At 35.8% G+C, this 13,001-nt stretch overlaps 1 non-coding gene across 1 annotated transcript; it reads right to left on the bottom strand.

Annotated features, from left to right (window-relative positions):
• Window positions 1–743: 743 nt before the first annotated feature.
• On the bottom strand, window positions 744–850 carry LOC114372719. Its single transcript, XR_003658287.1, has one exon. It is a non-coding gene; the product is annotated as a small nucleolar RNA R71 (small nucleolar RNA).
• Between the last annotated feature and the right edge of the window lie 12,151 nt (window positions 851–13,001).

The raw sequence follows: 13,001 nt of genomic DNA, 5'->3' as shown, positions 1-13,001 counted from the left end.
TTATTGTCTTATTTTTCTAAACTTTCCTTAGGCAGTTTTCATAGTTAGACTTTGAATTTTTGTCTGGAAATTTTTCAGCTCATTTGGATATCATTTAAGTATAGCTGTAGTTTTACACCCTTGTTAGGTGCTTGTTTGAGAAACACATGATTTGCTTCATATAGTGCATGACTAGGGGCAATCCAGGTGATTTATAACCCTTTGATCCTGAAATAGATAAAACCTTTCATAGATTAGTTAGGCATAGTGTGCATCCTGGTCATTATGTGCATTTTGAGCATCCTGATCATTTTGAGCATTCTGTTACTGGTGATTCTGAATATTCTGATTTTGAGCATTTGGCTATTAATTTTCATACTGAGAACATGGCTTAACCTCCACCTTGTGAGAGGACTCTTAGGGAGATGGCTGCACCTAATTTCACTTATGAAAGCTTGTGCATTCAATATCCTGATGAGGGTATTCCATATGTTCTCAAGACTGGACTAATACATTTGCTGCCCAAGTTTCATGGTCTTGCAGGTGAAGATCCTCATAAGCATCTTAAGGAGTTCCATATTGTTTGTTCCACCATGAAGCCCCCTGATGTCCAAGAAGATCATATCTTTCTAAAGGCTTTTCCTCATTCTCTGGAGGGAGTGGCAAAAGATTGGCTCTACTACCTTGCTCCCAGGTCCATTTTCAGCTGAAATGACCTTAAGAGGGTGTTCTTGGAGAAATTCTTCCCTGCATCTAGGACCACTGCCATCAGAAAAGACATTTCAGGCATCAGGCAACTTAGTGGAGAGAGCTTGTATGAGTATTGGGAAAGATTCAAGAAATTGTGTGCAAGCTGTCCTCACCACTAGATTTCTGAGCAACTCTTTCTTCAATATTTCTATGAGGGACTTAGCAACATGGAGAGGAGTATGATTGATGCTGCTGAGGCTAGGAATTTGATTGAGAAGATGGCTTCCAACTCCCAACAATTCAGTGCAAGAAATGATGCTACTGTCCTTAAAGGAGTCCATGAGGTGGCCACAGATTCATCTTCATCTACTGAAAATAAAAAGCTTGAGGGAAAACTTGATGCCTTGGTCAACCTAGTAACTCAGCTTGCCATGAATCAGAAATCTGCACCTATTGCAAGAGTCTGTGGTCTATGTTCTTCTACAGATCACCATAGAGATCTTTGTCCATCTTTGCAGCAATCTGGAGTCAATGAGCAACCTGAAGCTTATGCTGCAAACATTTATAATAGACCCCCTCAACAGCAAAATCAACAACAACAGAATAATTATGATCTTTCAAGCAACAAATACAATCCAGGTTGGAGAAATCATCCAAATCTGAGATGGGCAAGTCCTCCACAACAACAACAGCCTATCCCTCCTTTCCAGAATGCTGCTGGTCCAAGCAAGCCATATGTTCCTCCTCCAATACAGTAGCAGTCACAACAAAGACAACAAGCAACTGAGGCTCCTCCTCAACCTTCCTTAGAAGAGTTAGTGAGGCAAATGACCATCCAGAATATGCAATTTCAGCAAGAGACAAAAGCCTCCATTCAGAGTCTAACAAATCAGATGGGGCAGATGGCTACTCACTTGAACCAAGCTCAGTCCCAAAATTCTGACAAATTGCCTTCACAAACTATGCAAAATCCAAAAAATGTGAGTGTCATCACCTTGAGGTATGGCAACCAAATTCAAGTGCCTCCATTAGTAGCAACACCGGCACCTGAACCTGTCAAGCTTCATTCTACACCTGAAAAAGAGGATGAGATAGTTGCAGAAAAGAGAAAGCTTCCTAACAGAAATTTTCAGGTAGGTGGACCTTCTTCTAGTAATTCTGACTTGAAGCAGCCTCCTATCCCTCTTTCATTCCCACCTAGAGCAATTCCAAACAAAAAAAATGGAAGAAGCGAAAAAAGAGATCTTGGAGACCTTCAGGAAAGTAGAGGTAAACATACCTCTGATAGGTGAACATCCCTCTTTCATTCCCTCTTTCCCCTGCCATTCATTGATCAAATGCATAAGCGCTTGGCAGGTAAGTCTCATTACTGTTTTCTTGATGGTTTTTATGGTTATTTACAAATTCAAATTGCTCCTGAGTGTAGAAGCGAAGACTTTGCCTTTGATGTTTTGATGATGCCATATGATCGTGATGTTTTGATGCCTTCTGAAAATGCGCTTCTCAAGTTTAATTCAAGACAAAAATCCAAGAATACAAGATACAAGATCAAGAAGATCTCTAGTGTTTTAGGAAGGGAATTCCAAATTAAAACTGCAAAAGGTTTGGCCAAGAAATTTAAGCAAAAATGTATTTTTCAAGAGATTTACTCTCTGGTAATCAATTACCAGAGGATGTAATCGATTACCAGTGGCCAAAATGACTTATAACAGCTATTAGAAATTTGAATTCAAATTTAACACTGTGTAATCGATTACACTTGGATGGTAATCGATTACCAGCAGTTACTCAATGTTTTGATTCAAATTTGAAAATTACACAAGTCTTGTAATCGATTACAAGAGGAGATTTTCAGAAAATTATTTCCAAGGGTCACAACTTTTCAAATGGTTTTTACATGGCCATCAAAGGTCTATTTATATGTGACTTGGAACACGAATTTGCTTAGAGTTTTTCAGAACAAAAAGTCTTATCCTCTCAAAAAGAAAAATCATTTTATCCTCTCAAGAATTCCTTGGCCAATACACTTGCAATTCAATAAGGAATTAAATGAGTGCTCAATTGTACAATCTATCTCTTTCAAGAGAGATTTCTTCTTCTCTTCATTCTATCTCTCAAAAGGGATTAAGAGACCGAGGGTCTCTTTTTGTAAAGAAATCTGAACACAAAGGAAGGGTTGTCCTTGTGTGGTTCAGAACTTGTAAAGGGATTTTGCAAGATAGTGGAACTCTCAAGCGGGTTGCTTGGGGACTGGACGCAGGCACAAGGGTGTGGCCGAACCAGTATAAATCTAGGTTTGCATTTTCTCTTCCCTTAAACTCCTTTATTTTTTATTGTTTATTGCTTATTATTTCTATTTAGTAAGATTAATTTGCATTATTATTTAGGAGTTCATTTTTAAAAAAGGAATCTTGGGTTATTGGGATAAAATCCAAATAGAATTTTTGATTAAGAAAAGATTGAGATATCTTAATTCAACCCCCCTTCTTAAGATATCTGAGGCCACTTGCCCAACACTGAGTATCAGAGCTTCATTATTGTATAAAGTTTAGAAGCTTCATGAATAATGGCCTCAACAAACTTCTTATTCCCAGAAGGAAACTCTATAAATAGGCTTCCTATTTTTAATGGAGAGGGTTACCATTACTGGAAAACCCGAATGCAAATTTTCATTGAGGCAATAGATTTAAACATTTAGGAAGCCATAGAAGTTGGACCTTATGTACCCACCATGGTGGCTGGTAATACAACAATAGAGAAACCTCGAGAAGAGTGGTATGAAGATAAAAGAAGATTAGTGCAGTACAATTTAAAGGCTAAAAACATTATTACTTCTGCCCTCAGAATGGATGAATATTTTAAGGTTTCAAATTGTTAGAGTGCTAAGGATATGTGGGACACTCTACAAGTTACACATGAGGGAACAACTGATGTCAAACGATTTAGGATAAATACTTTAACTCATGAGTATGAATTATTTAGGATGAAGACAAATGAAAGTATACAAGATATGCAGAAAAGATTCACACATATAGTTAATCATCTTGCATCATTAGGAAGAATTTTTCCAAATGAAGATCTTATAAATAAAGTGTTAAGATGTCTAAGTAGAGAATGGCAACCAAAGGTAACAGCCATCACAGAATCTAGAGATTTGTCTATTATATCTCTTGCTACTCTATTTGGAAAATTACAGGAACATGAGATGGAGTTGCAAAGACTAAATCAACATGAAGAAAATGTAAGAAGAAGAAGGGAATTGCTCTTAAAGCCTTATCTTCAATCCAAGAGGAAAGTGACATAGAAGATTCAATTGACTTAGATGAAGATGAAGATCTTAGCCTATTTGTCAAAAGATTCAACAAATTTATTAGAATGGGAGGAAATCAAAGAAGACAAAACTTCAAACCTAAAAAAAGAACTGAAGAGTCATCTCAAATTCCAAAATGCTTTGAATGGAATCAACCCGAACATCTGAGGGCTGATTGTCCAATTTTTAAGAGAAAGATAGAGAAGTCTGAAAAGAAGACTATTGGAGATAAGAAGGCAAAGAAGGCCTATATCACCTGGGATGATAACGACTTAGAATCGTCTGATGATTCTGAAAAAGAAATGGTTAATCTATGTCTAATGGGCAAAAATTATGAAAGCGACGAAGAGGTAACATCTTCTAACAAATCTATTTATTTTGATGAGTTACAAGATGAATTTGCTGAATTACATTGTGAATCAATTAAACTAGCAAAACTTGTCTTCTCATCTAAGAAAACAATTTCGGATTTAGAGAAAGAAATTTCAAAATTAAACAAAGAAATAGATATTCTTAAAACGGAAGTTTCAATCTCTAAATCTAGTGATAAAGTTCATGTTTCTACTATGACTAATGAAAAAGAAAATTCATGTAAATGTTGTAGCAAATATGTAGAAGAAATTAAAATTTTGAAAAACTCACTTGCAAAATTTTCTATTGGCAAGAATAACCTAGATGTTATATTAGGAAATCAAAGATGTATTTTTGATAAAGCAGGAATTGGATACAAACCAAAAAAACAACAAAAGTTTTATAGAAGTTTCTTTTCTTTCTCACAAAAATACAATTCTCCTTTCATTACATGTTTTTATTGTGGAAGAAAAGGGCATGGCACATCTACGTGTTAGTTTAAGAAAAATTGCAACAATATCAAAATGATATGGGTCCCAAAAGGATCTTTAGTCAATACTAACACACAAGGACCCAATAAAGTTTGGGTACCTAAGTCACAAACTTGATTATGTAGGTATCTTTGAAGAAGAAATGGTATATAGATAGTGGTTGTTCAAAGCATATGACGGGAGATTCATCAAAGTTCACACATATCTCTCCCAAGAAAAGTGGGCATGTTACTTATGGTGATAACAACAAAGGTAGAATTTTTGGAGTTGGAAAAATAGGTACGAATTCTTCAAACTCCATTGAAAATGTTCTACTTGTTGAAGGCCATAAGCACAACTTGCTTAGTGTTAGTCAATTATGTGATAAGGGCTATCTAGTATCATTTGATTCTTAAAAATGTCTTATTGAACATAAACATGATACAAATATAAAGCATATAGGGTATAGAATTAACAATGTTTATATGATAGATTTAAGCCAAAAACTAGATAATAATAAATGTTTTCTTAGCAAAGATGATGATCCATGGATATGGCATAAACGTATTGCTCACATAAACATGGAACATTTAAATAAATTAATTTCAAAAGATTTAGTTGTTGGTTTGCCAAAACTAAAATTTGAAAAAGATAGACTATGTGATGCATGTCAAAAAGGAAAACAAACTAGAGTTTCATTCAAATCCAAAAACATTATTTCAACTACTCAACCTTTACAATTACTACACATGGATTTGTTTGGCCCTTCTAGAATTATGAGTCTTGGAGGAAGTTACTATGCCCTTGTTATAGTTGATGACTATTCTAGATACACTTGGACATTATTTATCACTCACAAGAATGATGCATTTCAAGCATTTAGGAAACTTGCAAAAGTTATTCAAAATAAGAAAAATCTCAAAATTATATCTATTAGGAGTGATCATGGGGTGAGTTTGAAAATAAAGAATTTGATTTATTTTTTGAAAAGCATGGTATTGAACATAATTTTTCTGCACCTAGAACCCCTCAACAAAATGGAGTTGTTGAAAGGAAAAATAGGTCTTTGGAAGAAATTGCTAGAACCCTATTGAATGATACTCCTCTTCCAAAATATTTTTGGGCTGAAGCCGTTAATACTGCATGTTATATCATGAATAGGGCTTTAATAAGACCCATCTTAAAGAAAACTCCATATGAATTGTTCAATGGTAGGAAACCAAATATCTCACATCTACATGTTTTTGGTTGCAAATGCTTTGTATTAAACAATGGAAAGGATAACTTGGGAAAATTTGATGCTAAGTCAAATGAAGGAATTTTCTTTGGTTATTCCTTGCATAGTAAAGCTTATAGAATATATAATAAAAGAACTATGACTACTGAAGAATCTATTCATGTTTCCTTTGATGAGTCTAATGCTATTTCTCCAAGAAAGGATATTTTAGATGATGTTGCAGAATCTTTAGAACAAATGCATATTCATGGACAAGATTCTAAAGGAAAGGGAAAGGAAGCAATGAAGATTCTCCAGAAGAAGCCAAATCAAATGATGAAGTTCCAAAAGAATGGAAAGCTTCAAAAGATCATCCCCTTGACAACATAATTGGTGATATCTCAAAAGGGGTAACAACTAGACATTCTCTTAAAGATTTATGCAATAATATGGCTTTTGTGTCTATGGTTGAACCTAAAAATATAAATTAAGCCATAATAGATGATCATTGGATTATTGCTATGCAAGAAGAACTAAATCAGTTTGAAAGAAACAATGTGTGGGAACTAGTAGAGAAACCTAAAAACTACCCCATCATAGGAACAAAATGGGTTTTTAGGAATAAGTTAGATGAACATGGCATAATCATTAGGAATAAAGCTAGATTAGTTGCAAAAGGATACAATCAAGAAGAAGGTATAGATTATGAAGAAACATATGCTCCAGTTGCAAGATTAGGAGCCATTAGAATGCTTTTAGCCTATGCATCTATAATGAATTTTAAGCTTTATCAAATGGATGTTAAAAGTGATTTTCTAAATGGCTTAATTCAAGAAGAAGTATATGTGGAACAACCTCCAGGTTTTGAAATACCAGATAAGCCAAATCATGTTTATAGATTATATGGTTAGAAACAAGCCCCTAGGGGATGGTATGAACGTCTAAGCAAATTTCTTTTAGAGAAAGATTTTTCTAGAGGAAAAGTGGATACCACACTATTTATAAAGAGAAAGTATGATGATATTCTATTGGTTCAAATATATGTTGATGATATAATCTTTGGATCCACTAATGATTCATTGTGCAAGGAGTTTTCTCTTGATATGCAAAGCGAATTTGAGATGTCAATGATGGGAGAACTAAATTACTTCCTGGGGTTACAAATCAAGCAAACTAAAGAAGGTATATTTGTCAATCAAGCAAAATACTTCAAAGAATTGATCAAAAGATTTGATATGGAAAGTGCAAGGCACATGGCTACACCTATGAGTACTGGCTATTATTTAGATAAAGATAAATTCAGTCAGTCTATAGACATGAAACAATCTCGAGGTATGATTGGATCTCTTCTCTATTTATCTGCTAGTAGACCAGATATCATGTTTAGTGTATGCATGTGTGCTAGGTTCCAATCCAACCCCAAACAATCACATTTGAGTGCAGCAAAAAGGATCATAAGATACCTAGTAGGAACAATCAATTTAGGGTTATGGTATCCTAAGAACTCTACACGTAACTTAATAGGATACTCTGATTCTGACTTTGCCGGATCCAAAATTGATAGAAAGAGCACAAGTGGAACATGTCAATTTATTGGATCTGCTCTTGTATCATGGCATAGTAAGAAACAAAATAGTGTTGTTTTATCTACTGCTGAAGCAGAATATATTTCTACTCGCAGTTGCTGTGCCCAAATTTTATGGATGAAGCAACAACTATCTGACTATGGAATCCTTCTTGATCATATACCAATTAGGTGTGACAATACTAGTGCAATCAATCTATCCAAAAATCCAGTTCAACATTCTAGAACCAAACATATAGAAATTAGACATCATTTCCTAAGAGATCATGTTTTGAAGGGAGATTGTGTGTTAGAGTTTGTTGATACAAAGAATCAGCTTGCTGATATTTTCACAAAACCTCTCCCCAAAGAAACATTCTTTGCCATTAGAAGAGAATTAGGTCTCTTAGATATTAGTGATTTGAATAACTAAGGATTGATTGGTTGATTGAAATATTAATATTTCATGATTGATTGATTTTTTATTCTATGATGTTGATTTTGTTTGATTGGTGTATTAATTGTGTGATTAATACTTGTTTGATTGAACTAAATAAGTATTAGTATTGATAATTGATATAGATAGATGTTTTTAGCATAGAAGTAGATATTCTTTGATGAAACAACCTAGATATTGTTCTGGTAATCGATTACCATAACATGTAATCGATTACACAAGAACAGATAGCCGGTAATCGATTACAGCAGCCTGTAATCGATTACCAGAAGGCTAAATGCTCCTGTAATCGATTACATCAAGTCCTCTTCTATAAATACTCATGGCTGCGCAGCCACACTCCTCCCTACATGCCACCTCTTCCCTAATCGTCAAACCTTCATATCTCCCTCAATTCTTAACCAAATCAAGTCCCACAAAGCCCAATCTTCATCATTTTCACTCCTCTTTCAATTCCACTGATTGAAATTTGCTAAAACTTCATCAAATGGCAGAATCGTCGAAGAAGCGAAAGGGAACGTCCTGCACCATCGCTGCTGCTGGCCATCGCCGCCACGGACCATATGAGGCACCCACAACACCTATTCATCCTTCCTTATCATCTCCACGATCATCTACTTTATTTTCTTCAGATGATCAACGTCTATGGTACAACTCTTAATTTTCTTCTAGGATCATCTTAGACCCTAAGTACCTAGACACAGATTTCTTTAATCATGAGACATTTGACTGTTATCAAGTGTTTCAAAACTCTGGATTGGTTGATTTTATGTCCTTAAAATTGCCTTACTATCCTGAACTTGTTAAAGTCTTTTACAGTAATTTAAAAATTCAGGATGGTATTATTTCTTCTGAGGTGCATGGTATTTCTATGATCATTAATCAATCTTTGATCTTTTCATTGACTAAATTACCCATTCAAGGTGCACCTTTTGAGGGCACCATTGTTGATGACTGGAAATTCGACTATTCTAATCATGATGCTCGCCGCATGGTTTGTAATGACCAGGATGAAATGACCGGTAGATTGCTGGCCGGATCATTAGCCTTTGATTGTCGCATCATGCACTATATTATCGTTAGAATTTTTCTTCCCAGTTCTTCTAATTTGTCTCAAGCCTCTGAGGAGGACTTGATTTTGATGTGGGCTTTTCTTACCGGTCATTAGATCGACTGGGCTCACTTGGTTCGGTACCGAATGCATAAGGCATTACGGGCCAATGCACCTCTTCCGTATCCTCAATTGGTCACCCTTTTTCTCCGTCATTTTCAAATTCCTCTTGATGATGAACCTTTTGTTCAAGTCAAGCGATCCTTTGCTATAGGTGCTGGTGCAGTCACTTCATTTGGTTACCGTAAGGATCGTAATGGTCAATGGCTGAAGAAAGATGCGCTACCTCCACAAGACGAGCGTACTCCCTCTCCTCCTCCTCAGCGAGATGATTCCTTCACCCTTCTGACTGAAGTTCTTTCAAAGTTACGAGGCCTCTGCACCTATGTTGGTGAACGATTTGATTCTTTGGATGGTTGCTTTGAAGGCATGGATACCCGCATCACCCAACTTGAAGAGGATGTAACTTATCTTTGTTAGAGCTTCGACCTCCCACCACCGTCTCAGTTTTTAGGATGTTATTATCTTTAAAGCCGTGTATTTGGCTATGCTTTCTACGTTATCATTTTCTGAACTTTCGTTATCTTTCGATAATTGGCACTTAGTCTTTTATGCTTGGATTATATTTGGTTATGACTTATTTATGCTTGGATTATGTTTGGTTTTAACTTTTGGATGATTGTCTTATATTTGGTTGAGACTTATGATTAATTATGTAAACTTGTATCATCTTGTGTTGATTGCCACACACTTTGGCTTTTTGATGTTGCAAAAGGTGGAGAGAAATGGGGTGGTATAGAAGCTTAGAAATAGAAGCTTAGAAATCAAGTATTGGTGATTAAGTGATCATCAATTCCAAAACATGGGGGGAGTATGAAATGAGTGAACGCAACAATATATCTTGCATATACATTACTTGTATCTTGATTTCAGGAATTAAATTGTTATCATCAAAAAGGGGGAGATTGTAGAAGCAAAGACTTTGCCTTTGATGTTTTGATGATGCCATATGATCGTGAAGTTTTGATGCCTTATGAAAATGCGTTTCTCAAGTTTAATTCAAGACAAAAATCCAAGAATACAAGATACAACATCAAGAAGATCTCTAGTGTTTTAGGAAGGGAATTCCAAATTAAAACTGCAAAAGGTTTGGCCAAGAAATTTAAGCAAAAATGTCTTTTTCAAGAGATTTACTCTCTGGTAATCGATTACCAGTGGCCAAAATGACTTATAACAGTTATTAGAAATTTGAATTCAAATTTTACACTGTGTAATCGATTACACTTGGATGGTAATCGATTATTAGCAGTAACTGAATGTTTTGATTCAAATTTGAAAGACTGTAATCGATTACACAAGTCTTGTAATCGATTACCATAGGAGATTTTCAGAAAATTATTTCAAAGGGTCACAACTTTTCAAATGGTTTTTTACATGGCCATCAAAGGTCTATTTATATGTGACTTGGAACACGAATTTTCTTAGAGTTTTTTAGAACAAAAAGTATTATCCTCTCAAAAAGCAAAATCATTTTATCCTCTTAAGAATTCCTTGGCCAATACACTTGCAATTCAATAAGGAATTAATTGAGTGCTCAATTGTACAATCTATCTCTTTCAAGAGAGATTTCTTCTTCTCTTCATTCTATTTCCCTAAAGGGATTAAGAGACCGAGGTCTCTTGTTGTAAAGAAATATGAACACAAAGTGATGCAATCCTACCCCGCAAGGGCATTGGATAGAAAACTCCAAGTAGATTGGGCCAGAGATGCAAGAGAAGGCCCTAGGGTTCTTATGAGCCTTAGGGTAGATTTCGGGCCCATGGGCTAAGTACGAGCCCACTTATCTTTGTAAATATTAGATTAAGGTTTCATTATTTTTGGGCCTTGTATTTAGGGCTCCATAATGTAGGTAGGGTACCCTAGAAATATAGGATTTTTCAGCCCTTGTATTTTAGGGCACCTAGACTAGTTTTTGTATTAGGGGTAGTTTTGTAATTTCACATGCACTAAGTGGATATTTGATGTGTGTGGTTGGAAATAAATTTAATTGAATTGGTAGAAGCCCAATCCAATTAAATTTTAGAGGGGGAGGTGATCATTTGCTTACTACACCCCATTGCCACATCATATAGTCACACTTTGTGCATGTCCTTCATGCTTTTCATGCCTCATGACACCTAAGCACACTTAGTGGAGAATCTTGGAATTGATCTTGGATTAGTGGGCTGAACCATAACTAAAATTCACTAATCATAATTAGTGAAATTTTGGCTCCACAAATTCAATTCCAAATTCAAGTGAAATTTGAATTTCCCTCCAATTTTGTGTGACACTTAGGCTATAAATAGAGGTCATGTGTGTGCATTTTTTTGAACTTTGATCATTTGAATATTAACTTCAGATTTCAGAGCTCTTTTTGAGCACAAAATTTCGTGCTCTTCTCTCCCTCTCCCTTCATTCATCTCCTTCTTCCTCCAAGCTCTTATCCATGGCCTCCTATGGTGGTGAGCTTCTTCTAGACTCATCTTCTCCTTGAAGTGGCATCTCCTCTCTCTCTTCCTTCTCCATTCCGCTGCCATTTATCTTCCAAGAAGCAAAGGAATCCATTGATGAAGAATATCCTAGGCTTACAAGCTCTAATGGAGCTTGCATCACAAAGGAAGGGTTGTCCTTGTGTGGTTCAGAACATGCAGATTATATTTGACAGTATGAACAGATTAAACAAGTAAATAACACAAGAGAATTGTTAACCCAGTTCGGTGCAACGTCACCTACATCTGGGGGCTACCAAGCCAGGGAGGAAATCCACTAAAATAGTGTTAGTTCGAAGATCTAACAGCCACTGTTTACAACCTTCTCACCTAACCACTACCCATGCAACCTCTACCTAAGAGCCACTCTTAGATATGAGAACCCCTCTCACTCCCTCTCAATCACTCTCCCGTGTTTACAAATAAATCAAAGACACACCAGAGATTGCTCTCTGAACAATAGAGATCAACTCTACACACTCAGGTCCAACACTTGATGTTAGGGTAACATCAAGGTGGCTCACAAAACACTCAAGTCCCAAAACTCACAAAATAACTCTTCAATCTCGGACTTGGTAGAAAACTCGTGCAGCCTTCATGTTTATATAGCAGTGTGCATATCTGGGCTGCAACAACTTGCGCTGGATAAGATCTATCATTCTCCTGAAAAATCTGCACTTAAAGATCTAAAAGATAAAGTTTGATCTTTTAGTTTTTATCTTTAATCTTTAATCCCTGAACGAACTATTCAAGTTTGTAATTCGAACTTTAATTATCTTTTAATTCGTTCCTAAAGATAGATCGCCAAATCTGTTGCTAACTGCACATTAATCTGTTAAAGATATAACAGATTTATGTGTCCAGTATTTTCGGGCAGGATGTCCTGGACATCGTATCCGACATCGTGGATCCTGCAGCTTCAATTCTTCATTTGACATTTTATCTTGCCTTGTGCATTGTGCAGCCCAATCTGATTCCTTGACATAACGTTGGACATCATGTGCAGCAACTCCAGCTTTCCTTCATTGTCTAAGTGCTTATGTTTTAACAAAATTTTAGCCAATCTTTTAAAACTCAGTAAAGCTAAGCACTAACACAAAGTTTAGAATCTTCAAGAATAATGGCCTCAGCAAACTTCTTATTCCCAGAAGGAAACTCTATAAATAGGCCTCTTATTTTTAATGGAGAGGGTTACCATTACTGGAAAACCCGAATGCAAATTTTCATTGAGGCAATAAATTTAAACATTTGGGAAGCCATAGAAGTTGGACCTTATGTACCCACCATGGTGGCTGGTAATACAACAATAGAGAAACCTCGAT

The sequence above is a fragment of the Glycine soja genome, chromosome 10 (assembly GCF_004193775.1).
Source record: "Glycine soja cultivar W05 chromosome 10, ASM419377v2, whole genome shotgun sequence".
NCBI classification, from domain to species: Eukaryota; Viridiplantae; Streptophyta; class Magnoliopsida; order Fabales; family Fabaceae; genus Glycine; species Glycine soja.
This window is presented reverse-complemented; position numbering and strand designations above follow the sequence as displayed.